The following is a 23,033-nucleotide window of genomic DNA, read 5'->3' on the forward strand; positions in this document are numbered from 1 at the left end:
GGAAAAGAGAAATGAACTTTTAGGTCAAAGTAAATGTTTTAGTGTATAATATTAATACATGCATCTTTATACCAATGAGACATAAATATAATTATTTAAGTTTATTTATGTAGAGAGAGGGAAAGCATACACTAACTGCGGAGGGGCAAAGAGAGAGAGACGGAGAGAAAGAGAGAGAGAGAATCCCAAGCAGGCTCTGCACCATTCATGCAGAGCCCAATGCGGTGCTCAAATTTATGAACTGTGAGATCATGATCTGAGCCAAAATCGAGAGTCCAACGAACTTACTGAACTACCCAGGCACCCCCGTAAATAAAATTTTTGTATTAACTGTAGCTCTGGGTAACTTAAGATGAATTTTTTTTAATCTTTTTTATGTTTATTTATTGTGAGGAAGAGAGAGACAGAGCACAAGGGAGGTCACGGGGGGGGGGGGGGGCGGGACAGATAGAGAGGGAGACACAGAATCCAAAGTAGGCTCGAGGCTCTGATCTGTCAGCACAGAACTCTATGTGAGGCTTGAACTCATGAACCATGAGATCATGACCCTAACTGAAGTCGGATGCTCAATCAACTGAGCCACCCAGGTGCCCCTTAAGATGAATTCTTTAAGGAGTCCAGTTATCTACTGTTCAAGGCACACCAGAGTGCTGTTGCAACAGAGGTGATGTTGCCGGGAATCACAGATGTGGAGTGATTAGTTCTAACCTGTGAAAGAGGGAAGGCTTTGCAGAGTTGATATTTAAATCAGTATTTTGAAGATAAATATATTTTCTATAGGTGAAGGTGGTAGGAAGGGCATTTCTGAGGGAAAAAGCAGCATGAACCAAAGAATGAGGCTGTGGAGAGAGAGCGTTGGAACCTGGCATTAGTCAATAACTGACAATGGCATATTCAATATAAAGTCCTGAGAGTCAAAGTCCACTACTTACATGGCCAAACCTTACTCAGCTAATTTTTGTCCATTATTTTGCATTGAAATATTTTACAGCTAAACTTAAAAAATTATATGAACACCAAGTGAGTAAGTGGTTGCTTGTTCAAAGAGCTAGTGAGCTTAGATAGAATTAATAAGGATATTGTGTCAATAATAAGGCAAAGTATCTTGTGTAATAGTTGTTCTTTGACTGTAAGAGATAGAAATGTTTTCTTGCTAATTCAGACAGAAAAGAAACAAAAGGAGGAAAGAAAAAAGGAAGCCAGCCCTGCTAACAAAAATGATATTCATTTTGAAGTTAGAGTGGTTTTCTTCTTTTCCCACAGCTGAACCATGTAATCTTCACCTAGAGGTTGAGTTTAACCCCAGAGACCAATGGACCAATTCCATCCTTTGTCAGGACTTCTAGGTCAATACTCAGGTTATCCAGTACTGAATATGCAAACATCTGATTCTTGCTCACTCTTTCTAGCAACCCTGTACCTTGCTACAAGACTGATAAGGACTATGTGGTTGAATTCTGGTTACATTATAGCCTCTATGATCCTCTTTCATTATCAATGACTCTGTTCCTTATCAACTATGTCTCTGCTCCTTATCTGCAAGACCTATGAGCAGGGCTGACTTTCATGCCCTACACTGTGCATTAAACAGCTTATTTACACTGGTATCTGTTCTGATGTATTGAGGCATCCTTTCGTCGGGCCACGGCATCTCTCTGACTAGTTGGTATCTGTATGTACCAGTGGTTAGATATATTCCATGTCATTCCTGCCCATAATCAATATTTAATGTGACATCTGATAGCATCATTGGAACATCAGTATGAAGATAATAAATGTAGGTCTTTTGTGTGGTAAAACATTAGTTCTCCTCTTCCTTTAATAATCAGTCTGGAATTATTTGTCCACCATAAAATGTTATTTTCAGAATTGGATTCCTTCTATTATTTAATAGGCTAACCATACATGACTCTAATCAGAGCATACATGCCAAATGTGCTCAGAGTACAGATATTAGAGATGAAAGGATACATGGGCCACAGACTGTGTCTGCAAAGAACTCAATATGTAGGGCTTCTTTTCTAGATCTGCTGCTTTTTACTTTATTCAGAATCATTGAGTTTTAAATTTGTTAAATTTAAAATTATGGTAGACTACTTATTGGCTTTTTGAAATGTAGGTGATTAATTAGATTTAGAAGTATTTTTGAGGGTATCACATTAAGCTGAAAGGTTATTGGGTAGACCCTCAGAAAAATCCATCCAAGAAATCTCTCCAGTGCTCATCCATCATCCATCATCCATCCATTCATCCATCCAGTCTTCTGATATCTTTTTGGATTCATTCATCTGCCAGGAAATATGCTTAGAAATAGAAAGACTCCCAAGAAGCTTACAGACTGGTGCAAAAATAAACATGCAAATAAATATAATGCCACTATGGAGATAAATTCACAGGTGGATAAGCTCACACAAATTCCAAGGAGTATAGTTAAATCAGTCCTAGAATCTGGAGTATTGTAAATCTGGATTTGAATTCTGGCTCTACTCTTTTTAAAGTTATAGATTTGAGTGAATTATTTAAGTTTCTATGTCTCAGTCTCCTCATCTATAGTAAGTGCACAATGTCACTTATCTGATACATAAGTGCTCATCATGTTAGTTACTTCCTCTCTATTTCCCCTTCTTTCATTCATCCAAACTTTGGCTTCCTTATCTCAAAAAGGAAAGGCTTTACTTTGATCTCTGAAGTCTTTAAGAATCTAAAGTTCAGTGATTTAGCAACGATCCCCTGATCTTGGAAGAAATGCGTTCATTACTTATGGTCAAATATGCTTATGTATTATAAACATAGTACAGCTTTATGAATAGCATTGATTAATCTCACACACCAGGCTCTTTCTCACCTTCTGGACTTGGCACATCCTATTCCTCTTACTTGAAGATCTCTTTCCCAGTACTTTCCCTGTGCTTACCTGGCTAACTGCTGCTCATCCTCCAGTTTTCATTCTTTTTTTTTTTTAATGTTTTTTATTTATTTCTGAGAGAGAGAGACAGCGTGAGCAGGGGGGTGTCAGAGAGAGAGGGAGATACAGAATGTGAAGCCGGCTCCAGACTCTGAGCTAGCTGTCAGCACAGAGCCCGACGCGGGGCTTGAACCCGAACTGTGAGATCATGACCTAAGCCGAAGTCAGACGCTTAACTGACTGAGCCACCCAGGCGCCCCTCCAGTTTTCATTCTTTAAGTCACTTCCCCAAAGACAATTCCTACAGATGATTTCCAGGGGGCTGATCTGTGAATTCTCTTTGGACTCTACTCATCCTTTCAAAATAGCCACCACACTACAGCTAATCTAATCTATATATATAATCTAATATAATCTAATGGAATCTGTATAAACTAATCTTTAATATAAGATCCACTTACATGTAGATGACAAAATTAGAGATTTCTAATCTTCTAATATGTTTCCATTTAAAAAGGCAGTTGATAATGACTCCTTTTTCTATAGACCTTTCTGGGGATAAGCTTATGGTTTAGTGCAGAGACAGAGGACCTATTTATATTTCATCCTCTCAATGTAAACTGTGGATACAATTATTAATGGCTACCAGGTATAAATCATTTATTACACACAAGCACTGTTTCAGGCACCATATATGTATTATTTCATTTACTTATATCAACTTCAAGAAATAGGTTTATGAGTAAAATAGGTTTACAAACGAAGACACGTCAGCTTACAGAGTTTAAATAAATTGCTACCATTACACACATTACTGTGTTTCCTAAATCTCAAGGTACCATAGGTCATAAAAATAAAATGATGAAAAACAAAAATGAAAGAACACCAAAAATCAAAACACTACAGCCAAAACACTATTATTTAACAATAGCTTTTCAGGGAGAGAAGGAAATGTGCCTTAGGTACACACACAAATTCTAAGCAGACCCTCTTGTCGGATATATGTGGATTGGGGAGTGGCAGAGGCTGGTTTGAACTCAGGACTGTGTAGTTTCAGAACCAATATATTTACCATTATCCTATGCCCTTCAGATTCAGAAAATCAGCCCTCAACTACCACAATACTTGTGAAAGCCTCATAAGATAAATAAAAATTTAATTGGAAATTGTGAAAATAAGCCAGGGGAAAATATAAGTGCAAACAAAACAAAACAACCACCCATTAAATTCCTATTAAATTCAAACTCACCAATAATATTAGATTTATAAACTTTAAAATAAAGGCAGAAAATATAGAATATTTATTATGTACTAATCACTTTATATTTACCTCATTTAACACTCATAACAATCACAAAATAAACATATTATTATGATCCATATTTAACAAGTGAGAACCTTTGGCATAGAATCTGCTCCAGTTTGTATACTAAAAAAGTGTAGAGTTTGTATTAGACTTAGCCTGGAAATTGTGAAATTGGTAGGAAAGTCTACAATTTCCTGGATCACAAGGATGCAGCAGTGTTTTCTGAATAATTGAATAAAATTAGTTAGGGGAAATATTTTCCTTTGGAGCAGGTTTTTAACATGGGGTATCTGTTTTGTTGTGTGAGATCCTTTTTTATCTATTTCTGCTGGATCTTAGTTTTTTTCAGTTTAAATTTGACAGTCACGGTAATATTAGGAACATGTCCACACAAGAGGCCAAAAGTAACGTGGATTGTAATCTTTGGTTACTTGTCTTCATGTACCTAGACTGAAAGCTCCTTGTGGTCAGGTGCTATGGTTTTGTATCAGTGGCTGGCACAGCCAAGGGGCTCAATAACGATTTGTTGAATGAATGAAGCATGAAGAAATTAAGCACTAGCAGTTTCAAATTTAAGCAAAGAAAAGGCATATCATGAAAAATGTGTTTTTTTCATTGGGTCACAGCCAGCCTCTACAGGGCCTTTTATAACTTAGAAAAAGTGCTCTCCCAGGGTGTATAAATTAGGACAACAGACCCACTGGGTAGATGTGCTCTCCCTGACTTGACCTAGCCCTGCAAAGATATCCTTTCAGAGAGCAGTGGAGTCCAGGCAGACAAAGAGAACTTAGATTTCCAAACCCACTTGCTCCCTTAGTCAGGGTTAACTTCACCTTTCCCTTGATTTGGGGAGTATAGTGGGGGGTAGGGCAAATGTCCTTTTGTCTTTCTTAATCAAGAAAACACTAGTCTGCCTAGTTTGAAAAGATGCAAGATGATTGCATTCTATTGATTTATACCTTATTAAATCTCCATGTCAGTCTTTATTGTTCAAAGAAAATGCATTAGGTAGATTAGTTCCTTCTCTCCTGATACTGTAATCCAGAAACAATTTTTATAGGGTCTTTTCAGATTTTGGAAACCAAAAATATTGAGCCCTGAAACTGTGTATTTTAGTATTGGAACATTATTTGAATTTTCTACTGATTTTCTTGTGACATTTTTCATGTTTTGTTTCAGGTGAGCCATTAGAAAAAAATAGCTAAAGCCAGAGTCTAAAAACCATGAAATTGTTTTTTCTCTTTCATATGTGTGCATGCGCACGCACGCACGTGCACACACACATACACACACACACAGCTTTTTTCTGTGCTAAGTGGCAATTTAGGGGAAATCTGATTCATAGCAAGACATACAGAATTCTATTGGAATCAGTGACTCTCTGAACAGCTATGATGAATTACAAATGATCATTGTAGTAATAGTTTCTTAAGAGGAGTTTATTAAAACTATATCACTTAGGCACACACTCCAGAAATTAAGAAGTTAAAACCAACATTCCTTCCTTGACCAATGGGAAGGCCAATTAAAAACTTTTGCTTTGATTATAGCTGTGCTATAGTGTACCTTTTAAGAGTGATATTTGTATTTATTTATTATTTATTTTTTAAAACATTTATTTCTGAGAGAGAGAGAGAGAGAGAGAGAGAGAGAGAGAGCGAGCAGGGGAGGGGCAAAGAGAGAGGGAGATACAGAATCTGAAACAGGCTCCAGGCTCTGAGCTGGCAGTCAGCACAGAGCCCGATGCGGGGCTCGAACCCACGGACCATGAGATCATGACCTGAGCCAAAGTCAGATGCTTTACCAACTGAGCCACCCAGGTACCCCTATTTGTATTTATTTTTAATAACAACCACAGAGCTGCTTTAAATTTTGAACACATGGGGAGAAGAGAATGTTTTAATTCAGCTTGTAAGTCCTCTGGTTAGGATATTGGTTTCCTGCCCCCTAATGCATTTAGAAATGTACTCTCTGTTGGGGCGCCTGGGTGGCTCAGTCTGTTAAGCGTCAGACTTCGGCTCAGGTCATAATCTCACAGTCCGTGGGTTTGAGACCCGCATCGGGCTCTGTGCTGACAGATCAGAGCCTGGAGCCTGTTTCAACTTCTGTGTCTCCCTCTCTGCCCCTCCCCAGCTCGCACTCTGTACTCTGTCTCTCTGTTTCAAAAATAAATAAACATTAAAAAAAAAAATTAAAAAAAAAAAAAGAAATGTACTCTCTGTGGATGGATCTCAGTACCTGTTGTAGCTCCCATTAATCCTCATCTTTCTTTCTTTCTTTCTTTCTTTTTTAAGTAGGCTCCATGCCCAACTTGGGGCTTGAACTCAGGACCCTGAGATTGAGAGTCACATACTCTACTGACAGAGCCAACCAGGCACCCCCTTCATCTTTTCTTTTATACTGAATTTTGCCATTCTTTTAAGTCAAAGCAACAAAGTGGAAGAAATTCTAATGATGGAGTAAAGAACTTGTACCTTCCTAGCTGTGAGGGTGACTCACTCTGTTGTGTGAGAAGTGTCCCTGAATAGGAGCAGGGTCTGCAGTCTCTATCAGTAAACAGGTGTGAGGACAGCTGTGTCAGGAGAGCCCTTGTGAGCACTAGGGAAATACATAGCAAAGTGTTTGGAAGAAGCCTAAGCCTAGTGGAGGACTGCTAATGCTTACTAATATTTGTTTACCACTGCCTTATTAGAAACAGTAATATGTAGCACCTTAAAATGATGTGGTTTCCTGATATCAAGACATTTTCTTTTCTGGTTAATTTTGGTTTTACTATTGCTTTTACTGTTTAGATGGAACCCTGGATTGACCTCCAGATGTACAAGAACAGAAAGGATTTGGGTCATCAGGAAAACAGCATTGAGTGTTAAAGGGTAAGGGCTCAGTTTGTTAAGTGTCCAACTCTTGATTTTGGCTCAGGTCATGATCTCACAGGTTATGATCTCACAGGTTCATGAGTTCAAGCCTCTCATTGGGCTCTGCACACAGAGTTTGCTAAGAATTCTGTCTCCCTCTCTCTCTGTCCCTCCCCCACTGACAGGTGAGTATGTTCTCCCTCTCTCCCAAAAATAGATAAATAATTTTTTTAAAGAAAGTACAAAGGGTAAGTAAGGGCCTTAGAATTGTGACTTTGAATCATAGCTTTGTATCTAACTGTATGAGCTTGAGCAAATCCTTTAACCTCTCAAAGTCTTTGCTTTCTTCTTTTGCCCCTACATCCAATGGTTATTGTAAAGATTAAACTACATAATTATGGAAAGTATTTAGCACAGTGCCTGGCACATGCTCAGTGCTTGGTGACAGCTTTTACTATTGTTGACATGTGATCCTGGAGAATTGTTCTTCATCTGAAATTCCCTTCATCTAGGCTGATTTATAAGTCCTAGGAATATCTACAATAAAATAAAACTTTGCAGATTTTTGCATTTGTGCAAAGCAGAACATATTGCCAAGAGTAGCTATCAAATTAGCCTTAATATACCCTAAATTGTTTCAAATGAACTGAACTAGATGTATATTTATATATAAAAATAATAATGATAATTCTTATAAAATGATATTAATGTTTTCTTTTTGTTTAATGCAAACTTATCTGTCAGGCATTTTATATACATAGTTTTAAGCACTTATAATAATGGCACAAATTAAAGCAAATCAAAACCACAATAAAATATTACCTTACATCTGTCAAAATGGCTAGAATCAAACAGACAAGAAATAACAAATGTTGGTAAAGATGTGGAAAAAAAGGAACACTTATAGACTGTTGGAGGGAAAGCAAACTGGTGAAGCCACTGCAGAAAACAGTATGGAGATTCTTCACAAGATTAAAAGTAGAATTACCACATGATCTGGCAACTCCACTACTGGATATTTACCCCCAAAAACAAAAATATTAATTACAAAAAGATATATGCATCCCTATATTTATTGCAGCATTATTTACAATAGCCAAGATATGGAAGCAATACAAACATTCATCAATAGATGAATGGATAAAAACAAGTGGTATATATACACAATGGAATATTACTCAGCTGTAAAAAAGAGATCTTGCCATTTGCGGCAATATGGATGGACCTAGAGGGTATAATGCTAAGTGAAATAAATCAGAGAAAGACAAATACCACATAATTTCACTCATATGTGGAATTAAGAGACAAAACAAACAAAGAAAAAAGAGGCAAATGAAAAAAATGACCCTTAAGTACAGAGAACAAACTGGTGGTTTCCAAAGAGGAGGTAGTTGGGGGTATGAGTGAAATAGATAAAAAGGATTAAGAGCACACTTATCATGATGAGCACGGAGTATTGTATAGAGTTATTGAATCATTATATCGTACACCTGAGACCCCAATATAACATTGAATATTAATTATATCTCAATAGAAAATAAAAATATATAATTTTAAGTTCTTAAAACAATAGCACAAATTAAGTATTAATTTTCATATTTTATAGATAAAGCAGAATATCAGAGTGATTAAGGAATATCTCAAGGACTCCACAACTAGTAAATAGAAGATGTGGGATTCAAAATCAGGTTTATTTTGCTTCAGGGCCTTTGTTCTTTCTGATACACCTGCTGATGTTCAGAGACAGTGCCAAGTGGTCTGCTAAATTCATCCTTCCAGTTCGATGCAGTGAAAATCAGCAGGTGGTTTTATCTTCTTAGTGAATATCAAATATTTTGCTGCCAATTTCACAACCTCTGAGAGAATCCTGTATCCTCTTCTTTGCTAGAATCCGGAATCCCTTTAGCTGATTAAATTATTTCCATTGATGTAGATTTCAATTCAATCTAATAGCAACAAGGCACTGGCTTGACAAAGGATGTGCTGTTGTTAGGGGTTTTTCTGAGGCAATTCTTTCATAACTTTTTTAGTCAGATGAAGCTGAGAATAGTGTTATTAACATGTGTCCAGTCCATGGCAAAAAAAAGTTCTAATCTAGGGAATAGTTTTACCTCTAGTGGATCTTTTCATGAGATTTACAAAATGATTTTTAAAAAGGAATCAATACAGTTTTAGGAGAACAAATCAGTGTTAGAAAGATCAAGGAAGAACAAGACATAGATAGATAGGAGGGAGAGACAGGACTACCACCTAATAATAAGATTAAGGGTACCAGGAGAGGTAAATGTGCACAGAATAGTAGAGGAACCAAGGGGTGGAATGAGCAAGTTCATTTTTAGGAACTCAGGAACTTCTTAAAAGAGCTGAAAACCATTGAATCACTGAATGTTGGATGTGTGCTTCCAAATGATGGGAGAGGAATGGAATGTACAGGGAAGCTAAAACTCAAATGACAAAGTAGAGTGTCAGACAACTTGGAGATAGATAAATAGAAATTATCCAAGAGGAACACAAAACAGAAAATAACCAGAATGGTAGACCCATATTCAACCATATCAGCAATTTAAAGTTAATAAACTAAACCTGCCTTGTCTAATATGACTGCCACTGCCACTACCACATGTGGCTATTGAAATTTAAATTAATTAAAAATGAAATATAATTTAAAAATTCGGTTTCTTAGTTACACCAGTCATATTTGAAGTACTTAATAGCCATGTGTGGCTATCATATTAGATGGTGCTGATATGGAACATTTCCATCATCACAGAAAGTTCTACTAGACAATGTTGGACACAGAGAAAATCAAGTGGATTAAAAAGAAAAGCCAGACCTAATTATGTTTTGTCTACAAGAGATCCACTTTAAATATAAGGATATAGAAAATATACCAAAGAAGTGTCATGTAAAAGAGACTACCAGACAGAGAGTATTATTAGAGATAATTAGGAATATTTCATAATTATAAAACCCTAGCAATTACAGATATTTATATAGCTGTGTAGTTTTTTCCCCTGACACCAACTAATTCTCCAATTATCTGACACCAAGTGGGTGTCCTACAATTCAATTCAATTGGATTCTGAGACTACCTGGACTTAGTGCACACCCCACAAGTTAAGGTCTGAGTCCCACAGTCCTGTACTCACTTCAGACACCTGCCACAAATGGGTCCCCTAGGAGACCTACACTTCTGCCATACTGACCACAGAGTCTGGGGTTCGCACAACCTTTCTTCAGATTCAATAATTCACTAAAATGAATCCCAGTACTCAGGAAAGCACTTTACAATTACAGGTTTATTACACAGGATACAACTCCAGCACAAATGGAAGCAATGTCTAGGGCAAGGTTTAGGGGGGCATGCAGAACCTACATGCCTTTCTGAACAAACCACCCTCCTAGCCCCCTGATGAGGTCACCATCCCAGAAGTTCCTCAAAGCCAGTCTTTTAGAGTTTTTAAATGACAATTTTATTATGTAAGCATGATTGATTAAATCATTGGCCATTGGTGATTGAACTGAATCTCCAGGTCCCCTGTCTCTCTCTAATCACTTGGTTGGCTTTTCTGGTGACCAGTCCATCCAGAAGCTATCTAGGTCCCTCTCATGGGTCACCTCATAAGCATAAACAAGATAGGAATTCCAGAGGTTTTAGGAGTTCTGTGCCAGGAACAAGAGACAAAGCCCAAATATTTGTATTCCACTATACCACAATGACTCATTATAGAGCCTCCAAACACATGAAGCAAAATCAACAGAATCAAAGGGAGAAATAGACAATTCCATAATCATATTTGGAGATTTCAATACTTCTCTCTCACTAATTGAAAAAGCAACTAGGGGTGCTTGGGTGGCTCAGTCAGTTGAGCATCTGATTTCGGCTCAGGTAATGATCTCACGCTTCATGGGTTCGAGCCCCACATTAGGCTCTGTGCTGACAGCCAGCTCAGAGCCTGGAGACTGTTTCAGATTCTGTGTCTTCCTCTCTCTCTGACCATCTCCTGCTCATGCTGTCTCTCTCTCTCAGAAATTTAAAAAAAAAAAAATTAAAAAAAAGAAATCAGTTAAAAAAAGAAAGAAAAAGCAACTAGATAAAGGACTCAGTAAGGAAGTAGACCATGTGAACAATCAGAATGTAACTGCTATTTATAGAACCCTATGCCTAGCAGCTGCAAAGTATGTATTCTTTAAAAAATGTACTCTGTGCTGACTGCCAGCTCAGAGCCTGGAGCCTGTTTCAGAGTCTGTGTCTCCCTCTCTCTCTGACCCTCCCCTGCTCACACTGTCTCTCTCTCTCTCTCCTAGAAATAAATAAGAATTTAAAAAAAGAATGTTTCTTACAAAAAAAATAAAAAATGCACATGATGATAATGCTAGGCTATAAAACAAGCCTCAATAAATCTGAAAGGATTAAAACCATACAAAGTATGTTTTCTAACCATAACAATTAAACTAGAAATCAAAAACTTCAAATTTTGGAGATTAAACAACTTTTAGTAACCTGTGGATCAAAGAAGTAATAAGATAAATGGGAAAAGACTTTAAACTGAATGATAACAAAACGAAAACATATTACAGTTTGTGGGATGCAGCACAAGCAGCACTTAGAAGTTTAATCCTTAAATTGCTTATTTGAGGAAAGAAGAAAGGTTTAAAATCAATGATCTAAGCTTCTATCTTAAGAATGTTGAAAATAGGGGCGCCTGGGTGGCTTAGTTGGTTAAGCGTCCGACTTTCGCTTAGGTCATGATCTCGTGGTTTGTGGGTTCAGGCCCCGCGTCGGGCTCTGTGCTGACTGCCAGCTCAGAGCCTGGAGCCTGTTTCAGTCTGTGACTCCCTCTCTCTCTGACCCTCCCCTGCTCACCCTGTCTCTCTCTCTCCTAGAAATAAATAAAACATTTTTTAAAAAGTAAAAAAAAAAAAAAAAAAAAAAAAGAATGTTGAAAATAAGGGGCGCCTGGGTTAAGTGACTGACTGTTGATTTTAGCTCAGGTCATGATCTCATGGTTCATGTGATGAAGCCCCGCATCGGGCTCTGCGCTGACAGCACAGAGTCTGCTTGGGATTCTCTGTCTCCCTCTTTTGTTGCCCCTCCCTTGCTCTCTCTCTCTCTCTCAAATAATAAATAAATAAACTTAAAGCAAAGAAGTTTGAAAACAAAAAGCAAAGTTAGGTGAAAATAAATAAAGGGAAATAATAAAAGAATAGAAATAAATCATATAGAATAGAAATCAGTGGACCTAAAGAAAAGCAAAAGAGAAATTTAGCAAAGCTCCGACTCAGTGAAAGCAGCTGAGTGGTCTGGGGATACCAATGGGAGGGTGATTGGGCCAAGGGGCAGAATATCTTGAGGTCTTTGTAAAACAAAAACAAAAACAAAAACAAAAAACACCTGGTCACTGTTGTTCTACCACAGGGTTGCGAGGCATGTATTATTTTTTAAACAACACTTTGAGATAGAAAATATGAGTATAATCTTATCTAGCTCAAAATAAAGGAAGTGCCTGCCACTTTTCTATGCCTCCAATTTCTGCCATGTAGCATTGTTTACAAGACCTTTTCCTGATTTCTCACTGCCGTTACCATTGCTGGGTCACAGCAATATGCAAACTCATGTAGATTCCATTCAAGATGCAGAGCCCGCAGGGCTGGATTTACAGGGTCTTACTACAGGGTCTCCAGGAGAGTACTATTTAGAAGAGAGGGCTACACATTCTCATTTCCACCTAATATGCTGTTAAAACTTACAAATGCCATGTACATTTTTTATGTCATTTGCAAATTTACATTTGTAAGAATGTATGTTATAATTTGGTCTATGGAATATGAGTTTGATCAATGTTGTTAGTTTCTATTTGAATTTGGATTTTTTGTTTATGACAAAAAATGTCTTAAGTGACATTCATAAGACTCAATAGAAGTTTGAATAGGTTGTTTATGCATAAGCAATTCCATTTTATTACATCATTTGACCATAACATTATTTTGCTTCATTATATCTTCCCTACCTCCTTTCTTTCCTTCCTTCCTTTTCTCTTTCTGTCCAAGTCAAATAAAAAACAGACAAACACCCCCACCCAAAGTGTTTAAAGGAGATTTGTGATCTCTACTAAAAACTAGAAAATACAGAACATTGTTATCCAGAAATTTGTGATATATATTGATTTGGCTATGCCACAGAACTAATATTCTCTGAAGCATAACTACAGTCAATAAAACAGCCTCACCTAAAATGATTTTTATTCAAACCTCAAATACCAGCATCACCTAAAGGCTCCACTTTGTAGTGGGATGGAGAGAGCTGAATGAATATGTTTTTGAGTCAGACAGACGTGTTTCAAATACTAGTATTTCTGTAATCTTGATTATGTCCCTTGAGAAGTTTGAATGTCAATATTATTAATGCCTACTTCACAAGGTTACACTGTGCTTTAGAGGAAATAATGTATGTAAAGTGCTGGCACATAAAGGCTCTCTATGTTCTCCCCTCCTTGACCTGTAATACAATAAGCTGTGAATGACTGGTAGCGTTCGCATATTCATCGCATATTCAGAGAGCCGGTGTGGCAGATGGGAGAGAAGCAAGGCTTTTGAAACACAGAACAAGACTTACTCTCCTTTGCCGTTCATTGGCCATCTGACTTTCAGCTAATTATTTAACCTCTTTGAGTTTCTATTTCCCAATGTATAAAAAAAGAAAAAGAAGATTGTATCTGTAGATATGTAATGATTAAATGAGTTATGTAAAAATTTAGCACAATGCGTGGCATAATTAATGCTCAATTTTAAGAGTAACTTTAGTTATATCACTTTTGTGCTATTAAGACTTTATTTCCATTTAGGCTTTCTGTCAAAGTGCCTTCTATTTTCACCACTTTCTAATGATCAAAACCCTCAGGGGGTGCCTATGAGGTTTAGTCAGTAGAGCATATGACTCTTGATCTCAGGGTCATGACTTCAAGCCCCACACTGGGTGTAGAGTTTACTTAAAAAAAAAAAAGAAAGAAAGAAAGAAAAAGAATAAAGAAACAACCTCAATATTGCAATCAGCAGTGTTAGTGCTCAGATCAATTTCTGGTTCAAATACTTGGTATTTAATTTTATCTCTGCCTCTGTTTATGAAGGCTAGAAAAACCAATCTCACTGTCCCATATGCTGGAGAGCAAAAAGATGCCCCTGAGCTCAATGGGTGTTATTTTTCATGGCTCTAAGAATCTAATCTTTATGACTGATGACTGTTGTCTTAAGATACAGAAAAGTCCCATCCAAGGGATTCATATCTCAGATTATTGATTTCTATTGAACTTGCCTACTTTTCAGTGCAACAGAGTATATGATCAGGGAGCTAAAGAGCAATATTTATTTGATTAAAATTTCTTCAGCTTGATTGTTTGTTGCTAGTGGCAACCAACAAAAGAATAGATCTAAAATAACAGGTCACAACCACATTGATTACAGACTGTATTTTTATCTTTCCCCAGTTGTGATTTTAAAATAGCCTTTCTAGTGCTTGTAGTCATAAAAATGATTACTATATAACCACTTTAGATATATTGACAAATCACCTACCTAAACAACCCTATTTCAGTAATGAACCTCTCTTCCCAGGGCTTGGAGATTCAACCTTGGACCACATGTGCCATTGCTACCCTAATGGCTATAAGGAAGATGATACTGTTTGTATTACAGGAATTATTACCCAAAGTGAATTTCCTATTAACTGGTATGTGTTGGGTCAGCATAACATTGTATGATGCAGCAGCATTTACAAGTTTGTATCTTTTTGGAAACAGTATCACTTCCTAAAAACAAAACAAAATGAAACAACAACAAAATCTGCCTGCAATCTATTAAGAATTTGGTGGTTCTGATATAGAATATACTGAAGTCCCCAAAGGAGACTAAAAATATACCTTTGGCAGATCTGTTCATAATCCAATAAAATTCTATTAGGTTCCTTTCCAAGGACAAAAGAACATCTTTGCAGGCAGGAATGTATTAACTTTACAAAAGCATGATGCACCTTTGGGATTTTTGTTGGATCTTCCAAAATTGAACCTTGTATACAGGAAAAAAACACTAGAGCAGTTTGCACTTCCTCCAATCATCTTGCTCATTTGCAAGCCAATGGAGATAATCTTCCAGCACAGGATTTGATCTCCGCATGCTATGATGCTCTCTGCCTGGCTCTTGGAGTGTCACATTCACAGGGACAGGACTTCCAGAGGATTGGCCATTATCAAACTTACAATAAGACTTCAGCTGATTGGAAGCCTTTTTGGTGAAAATCTTGTGTGCTAAGATGCATTTCTTGAGACCACAGAAAGGTCTCCATTCACACCGAGTTAAAGGGAAGGACACCCTGAGGAGGAACATTTTAGGCTGTTAACAGTTACAGCACAGTGGGAGGTGAAGTTAGGGAGCAGAGCAGTTTTGAAACAGCTGGGAATTAATAGAACCCTTACTTCTGAGGAGGGGTGACCCTTAGCAATGGGGTTTGATGCAGGAAGCATAATGCAGTAAGCATAAGGCAGGGAGAGACTCTCTGAGCTGAGCAAGGCAAGAAGGCAGGGGAAGAAGCCAAAAAGTGGTGTGAGAGGATCAGAAACCTTTTGTCCACTTCATAAAATTTCCTTAGCCTGATGCTCAAAATAATTCCAATAAAAAAATGAGCTTAAAAAGTTTGGTCAAGCCAAACTCACGAGATACAAGTAACAGTTCCCCATTTGTCTTTCTTCTAAGTCTGTACAGTGTTGCAACGCTGCTTATCTCTTTGCTTAAATTTGCCACAGGGAATGAAGATCTGACCTTCCAGGCTCTGAGCCGAGGTTGGCTGTACGCAAGTGTTGCCAGGGCGAAGGTTGGAGTACTGAAGAAGCGCTGACGAAGCTATTAATCTTTACTCTGCTTGCCTTTCCCATGCTCACTCGAACTGGAATGGACTGGAGCCCTCCTTGTCTCTAGGGCTCACCACGGGGTACAGTTTATTAGATCAGAGAATAGCTTTGCTTCTGGGAGGAAGAATTTGGCTCCAGCCCTGATGAGCAGAGCTGCGTGCACTCAATGAGCAGGTGCGTTTCCACGGCGCTCTCCCCTGCCCTGGCAGTGCCCTGTGCACATAACGAGACTCCTACTCCATCGAGGGCATGTGAGAATATGCTCTCTAGCTTGGTTATTCCCATCCAGGATGTTCAAAAACATTCAACCATGTTTTTATTCATTAACTTGAAGTTTTTTCCATTTTCTCTTTGTCCTTTGGAGACCCAAGCTCACTGTCTCACCTGGATTTTCTCAAATTGTTGCTTCATAACATTTCTCCATTCAGTAGCACATTTCTACAAAATGCCCCAAATTTTGAATTTGAATTTTTGTGAAAATCCTAGTGTTTTTGTGAACTTGCTGAATTAGATTTTTCCTTCCTTCCTTGCTTCCTTCCTTCCTCTCTGCCTGCCTTCCTGCCTTCCTTTCTTCCCTCTATTCCACATTCTCTTCCTTTAGGTATAAATTGCACAATAATTCTTTCCAAGTGAAAATTGCAGTGTGATTGATTATTGAATATTAGGACCAGAGTTCTGAGGGCTTGTATTAGGTTCTTTTTGCTGCTATAACCATAAATTTAGTGACTTAAAACAATATAATTTTATTGTCTACATTTCTGGAGGTCAGAAAGAAGGCTGGAATGGCCTCACTGGGCTAAAGTCAATGTGTCATCAGGGCTGTGTTCCTGTGTTCCTTTTAGAAACTCTAGGAGAGAACTGCTCCTTGCCTTTTCCCACTTCTACAGGCTGCCTGCATTCCTTCAGTGGTGGCCTCACCAGCAAAACCAGCAGTGGCCAGTCAGGTCTTTCATGCCCATTACTCTGACTTGATTTCCCTCATCATAGTCCCTTCTCTGAATCTTTCACTCTTGCCTCTCTCTTTTCACTTAGAAGGACCCTTGTGATTACATTGGGCCCACCCAGACAGGCCAGGATAATCTCCCCAGCTCCAGATCCTTGATTTACTCCTGTTTTTGAAATCACCTTTGCCATGTGAAACAATATATCCCCACATTCCAGGGATTAGGATGTGAATATATTGGGTGGGATTGGGAGAATGTTATTCTGCTTATTACAGACCTAATGGGGTCTTTAAAAATCTTTATTCTTTTCTGGTTGAAATGTTAGCTGCATCTAACCTAGACTCAGAATCTCCAAATCTTGGCCCAAGTGCTTGCTGATCTCTGCCTTAAGTCCAGTAAAACAGTACCTGATGTAATATTTTCATGGAAGAGTATATTGCATTGTAGACCAGAATGAATTCTTTATGTGTGCATGGGGGCAGGTAATACACATTTTAGTGAGCTGAAAATGAGCTAGACTCTGCAAAATGTCACCTTATATTTTGGCACTTTTACGCACTGTGAACACATATAGTTTCACACACTAGCTCATTTTGGTAATGATATATGAATACTATTTTGTGTGCTATAATATTTCCCAACTTTTGTCCTTATGTTTTTGTGCTTCATTTTCTTTTTTCCCCCTCAAAATTAGAGGAAAGCTCTATAATATTTTCTTGGAAATACAAAGGTATGGCCTGTAATGTCTGCAATGATATAATTACCATTATTCTACTGAGGTGAATTTTAGACTAGGATGATTTATAAGATACAGTAAAGCGTCAATAAGCATCATATAGTCTGCCAGTCCCTGTGTGTTCATAGAAATGAAATGTCACTCCTGTCCTGAAAATCCATAGTTTACTAGGAGAAAGAGATCATGCACAGAAGAGAGAATTAGCAACCTGTGGGAGCAAAATTCATACTAGAAAGTTAAATAATGGTGATTCAGATTTTGTTCATAGAGGACATTCAGACTTTAAACATTATAAGGAAAGGTATTTCATTGGAAAATGGAGGTAAATGTCACTTTCTTAAGTTTGTATTTGGAACAAAGGAGGTTAGCAATTATAATACATGCTGAAATAGTTGATTGAAATTTGGGTTTTAGTAACATATATGATTTCTCCTTTTAATTTTATTTTGTTGTAGAAATCAGGATAATATTGACCTTGCAGATTTGTTGCAATAATGTTCACACACATTTGTAAAGTTTCTGCTGCTCAATAAGTGCTCAGGGAAACTAACTAGGATGTATGTTCATCCAGGGAAATGTCTGAGGTTCTTCTTTGTTTCCCTTTAGTGTGGATATTCAAGAAATCTTGCCAAATAAGAGACTGCTCAGATGCAAACACAGGAGCACATGCTGAAACTGCCTTTTAAAATGCAAGCCAGCTGGCTGCTCTAGACAAACTCTTAGGAAGAAAGCCTTCTTCATCTAATTCATAAATGGGAAGTGGAATTGCCAGGCCTAACTGGCTCATTCATTTTTTGTTTGTTTAAATTATGCATTGTTGCATCACTTGACAACATTAAGAAGAGGGTGCACGAGTAAAGTAAGGGGCGACCTTTCATGAAGCAGTGTTATAGCTATCTCCATGGAAGAGCCTAGAGATGATTCCATACAGGAAACATGGAATGGTGTGGCCTCTGGCAAGCACAGTTGATAATCAGCAAGTATGTATGTGTACATCCGCTTGGCAGGTGTGTGTGTGTGTGTGTGTGTGTATGTGTGTGTGTGTGTGTGTTACATGAATATATTCTATATTATGGTTCTCTCTCTCTCTCCATATATGTAGGGGAGAGCATGAAACAATGTGTAAATGGGCAACCATAAGTTTTTTCTTTGCCTTTATAGGATCTGATTCTGCTTTTATTTTATTGTGTTTTAAATTTTTATCTGTATTATTATCTTTAGTCTTTAAATTTTATTTTTATTTCTTTTTATTTTTTATTTAAATCCAAATTAGTTAACATATAGTGTAATAATGGTTTCAGATGTAGAATTTACACATAACACTTACTGCTCATCTTAGCAAGTGCCCTACTTAATGCCCATCCCCCAACAGCAACCTTGTTTGTTCTCTGTATTTAAGAGTCTCTTATGGTTTGCCTCCCTCTCTGTTTTTATCTTATTTTTGCTTCCCTTCCCCTATGTTTATCTGTTCTGTTTCTTAAATTTCACACACATAGCAAATATAGTCAATGGTATTGTAATAGCACTATATGGGCAGAGATGGTAGCTACACTTGTGGTGAACATAGCATAACATCTAGAGAAGTTGAATCACTATGTTGTACATCTGAAACTAATGTAATATTGTGTGTCAACTATACTCAGATAAAAAAATTCAAAAATAGAAAAAAAAGAAACGAAAGATGTGAAAATAAGTGCTGATTTCTTTCTAACTATCTATGTATCTATATATCTATCAACAGCATTTATTTTCATACTCTTAATGCCGTCTCCTGTATTGCAGGGCTGGAAGCCTGAGAACCCTATTTTTTGAGATTTCTTTGCTTTTGGTGTACAATTTATGTTCTGTCAATGAAATGAACTTATGAAAAATCCTGAAGGTAAAATATAGCCTCAACAAAACCATATATGAACAAAAAGAATTCATTTGCAATTATAGATAATAATTTTCCTAATATTGGTTTTGTAAGTTTAGAATTGTAAAGAGAGACCTTTCCCCCTTTAAAGCAAGAAATTGCTATTCAGCTTTCACTGCAATGATTGAATCCTTTATATGACAAAAAGGGAAATTAATTTTTTTTCCGTGTAACTGACTTTTTATGTGACATTGTTTGAGAGACTGAGAACAAAATTTTTAAACAGATGACAGGGCTGTCACCTTTGAGTGGCACAAATTTAGTAGCAACAGTGGAGTTTTTTATTATGATTTCTTTATACCATGAAACCCCAAAGTTATTCCTCTGTTCCTTCATGATGAAATCACATTGAGTGGCAATGTTAAGACAGTGATTGGGAGGAAGGGCAAATGTGAGGAAGGCAGTACAATTTTCATCTAAGAAACAGCGCTAGATTTGTGGGATTAGTGGGATAGTAATAATTGTATGTATTACTCAACTATGTAATGAACTTCTCATATGAAAAGTTCATCTCCAAGAAGCATTCAATCAGGTGAGCTATCAACAAGATCTGGCCTTTGATAAACACATCCACTTTAATAGCAGTCCGTGAGATGAAAGATTTGGATTCTTTCAAGGAAACACAAATTCATGGCATTCAGGCTCTGCAGCCTGAAAATATGAAATAAAAACACTAGTATGCAGCCTTGAAAACCATCAAATTATGCTAGAATCTTACTTTTAGACACAAAAGGAAGACATTCATAACACACAGCATGTGACTAATTCATCTCTCTCTTTATGCCTTAAATGATTTAAAGCAACTGGCAAGGATAGGAAAGTACTGCTTCTTGGCCTGATGTAAAGTGAGGGATTGCCCAAGATAATCTCTAAAATGTCTTCCATATTATACCTTTTATGAGAAACTTTGGGGAACTTGTCTTTCAGAACTTCATTATAATGGACCATAAGGTGAAGTCTTCATAATAAACCTCCTTATGTTAAGATAGACTTAAATTCATCCTAGAATCTACCTAGTATTTGGATTGTTGTGATTCTGAAGCTTACACATGTATTCACAGAGTTGTTGTAAATATAACTCCCTGGAAAATTAGGAGACAATGATTTATTCTCTGTTCTTGTTACTAACTTAGTGAATTTGGCCAATGCTTGCCACCTTTCAGTGACACAAATATAATAATAGCAGGAGAATGTTTTATTACAATCTGTGCATTACATAAATTCTAAAACTAACTTCATGATTTGGAGGGAAGGTAGTTAAGAGGACAGTTTACTTTGAATCTACTGAAACAATGTTTAACTTTGAAAGGTAATTGTAGTATGACTGAAAAAAGTGGAGTTTCTTCCCTGACTAAATGGACTTCGTTTTGAAGAAAGGGTGTCAGTTTTATCTTGTTGGGAAATTTTTCTAGCCAATATTTTATGTGTTTTAAAAAAAGATCTTATGCAGCATAATTCACAATAGCCAAAAGGTAGAAGTAACTCAAACATCTATCAACAGATGAATGAACAAATGTGATATATACAAAAGTGGAATATTATTCAACCTTAAAAAGGAAGGTAACTCTGACACATTCTACACCGTGTGTGAACCTTGAGGACATTATGCTAAGTGAAATAAGCCAGTCACAAAAGGACAAATATTGTATGATTTTACTTGGACAAAGTACCTAGAATAGTCTGATTCATAGAGACAGAAAGTGGAATGGTGATTGTCAAGGGCTGGAGGAGGGGGGATTGGGGAGTTAGTGTTTAGTAAGTACAGAGTGTCCATTTGGGAAGATGAAGAAGTTCTGGAGATGGATGGTGGTGAGGGTTACACAACAATGTGAATGTACTGGAGCTATAGCACTGTAAACTTAAACACGGTTAAAATGGCAAATTTTGTGTTATATCTATTTTATCCCAATCAAAAAATTTTATAAAGAAAAAAATGTTTAAAATGATTTAAACTTCATTTTCATGTTTATCCCTTTTCCTAATTTGAGAGGGGATTAAGTCCTATTTCTCCAAAATTCTGTGTCTCTGCTGCTTTAAGGCTGAATAAAACGTCACCAATGGCTTTTTGCCTCATTTTAAGATGTCTCTTTTGGTAGACCATCAACTCTTGAGACAGTCTTTGTGGCTTTGAGTTCAGATAAAATTAGAGTTACATTTAAGTTGCATTTTACATTTGTTTTACAATTACAAATATGGAAAGTAAATGAAGAAAAAAATAATGTTACCGTATTGGAAATTTGCCTTTTGGAAGATTACATATGGCAGTTTATATCTAAGATGTGATATTACCATATCTTCTTAGTGTACACATTTTATTTTATTTTATTTTTTTATCATTTTATTTTTTAAAATTTTTTCTTAAATAGTTTATTGTCAAGTTGGTTTCCATATAACACCCAGTGCTCATCGCCACAAGTGCCCTCCTCCATGCCCATCACCCCCCTTCCCCTCTCCCCCACCCCCATCAGCCCTCAGTTTGTTCTCAGCATTCAAGAGTCTCTCATGGTTTGCCTCCCTCCCTCTCCCCAACTACTTTCCCCTTCTTCTCCCCCACGGTCCTCCGTTAAGTTCCTCCTAATGCACCTATACAAGTGTACACATTTTAAAATGCACATTTTAGCATCAAGTTAAAGATGCTTATAAATTTTTTTTTATTTACTAGAGGGATCCCTAGTTATTGATGATATGCTTCTTGTGCTGCTATGAATATTTGGCTGAATCTTACTATTCTTTTACCTTTTTATGGTGCTTAAAGTCAGCGAATAATGCCTGAAATATTGTTTATTTGTGTATTTATTTTGTTATAATAACTCTCATGAATACCTTTATGTGTCAAAGTTTCATGCCAATAATAGTAAAGTGAGAATAATCTTTCCATATTTTTAAAAGTAAAGTTATAATAATCTACCAGGTGTTTTAAAATTCAAATTATCATCCAAAACTTGCATAATATTTATTTTAGAACAGTACTTACCTCCACCCCAGGCTGGTTGTGAAAGGTAAGAGGAAAGAGGACACCAAGCCCTGACACATATTTTTGATGGAATATAAAGCACCTTGAATTTTTCCTCCTAACTAGAATCTTTTTAATGATGAGGTTGTTATTAAGTTTTGATAGAAATTTTTAATAGGTTCTTTTTTAATGCTTTTTTAGTGTTTATTTTTTGAGAGTGAGAGAAAGTGCCCATGGAGGAGGGACAGAGAGACAAAGAATGATAGAGAGAATCCCAAGCAGAGTCCACACTATCAGCACAGAGCCTTGATGTGGGGCTTGAATTCACAAACTGTGACCTGAGCCCAAGTCAGACGTTTAATCGACTAAGTCTACCCAGGCACGCCTTTCATAAATTCTTAATCATTTTATAGACAAAATAATTTAGAGTAAAGTAACCTATATAAAGAATAACCAATAAATTGTAACGTTGTACTGAATTTAGAGGAGAAAGCATTTATAACGTAAGCACAAACACAC

At 37.0% G+C, this 23,033-nt stretch overlaps 1 protein-coding gene across 5 annotated transcripts in view; it reads left to right on the forward strand.

The window, feature by feature from the left end:
- Positions 1-23,033, forward strand: part of SCEL (sciellin) — a 232,539-nt gene that overhangs the window by 36,291 nt on the left and 173,215 nt on the right. For 3 of the 5 annotated variants that reach the window (XM_039252454.1, XM_039252453.1, XM_039252457.1), the window contains exon 3: positions 7,004-7,084. The gene's annotated coding sequence lies outside the window, so the exon portion shown is untranslated. Of the gene's footprint in view, positions 1-7,003; positions 7,085-15,920; positions 16,141-23,033 lie in introns of those variants that run through there. The other 2 variants (XM_039252455.1, XM_039252456.1) reach the window with 2 other exon arrangements.

This window comes from Hyaena hyaena, unplaced genomic scaffold (genome assembly GCF_003009895.1).
Source record: "Hyaena hyaena isolate Hyena2069 unplaced genomic scaffold, ASM300989v1 scaffold_413, whole genome shotgun sequence".
NCBI classification, from domain to species: Eukaryota; Metazoa; Chordata; class Mammalia; order Carnivora; family Hyaenidae; genus Hyaena; species Hyaena hyaena.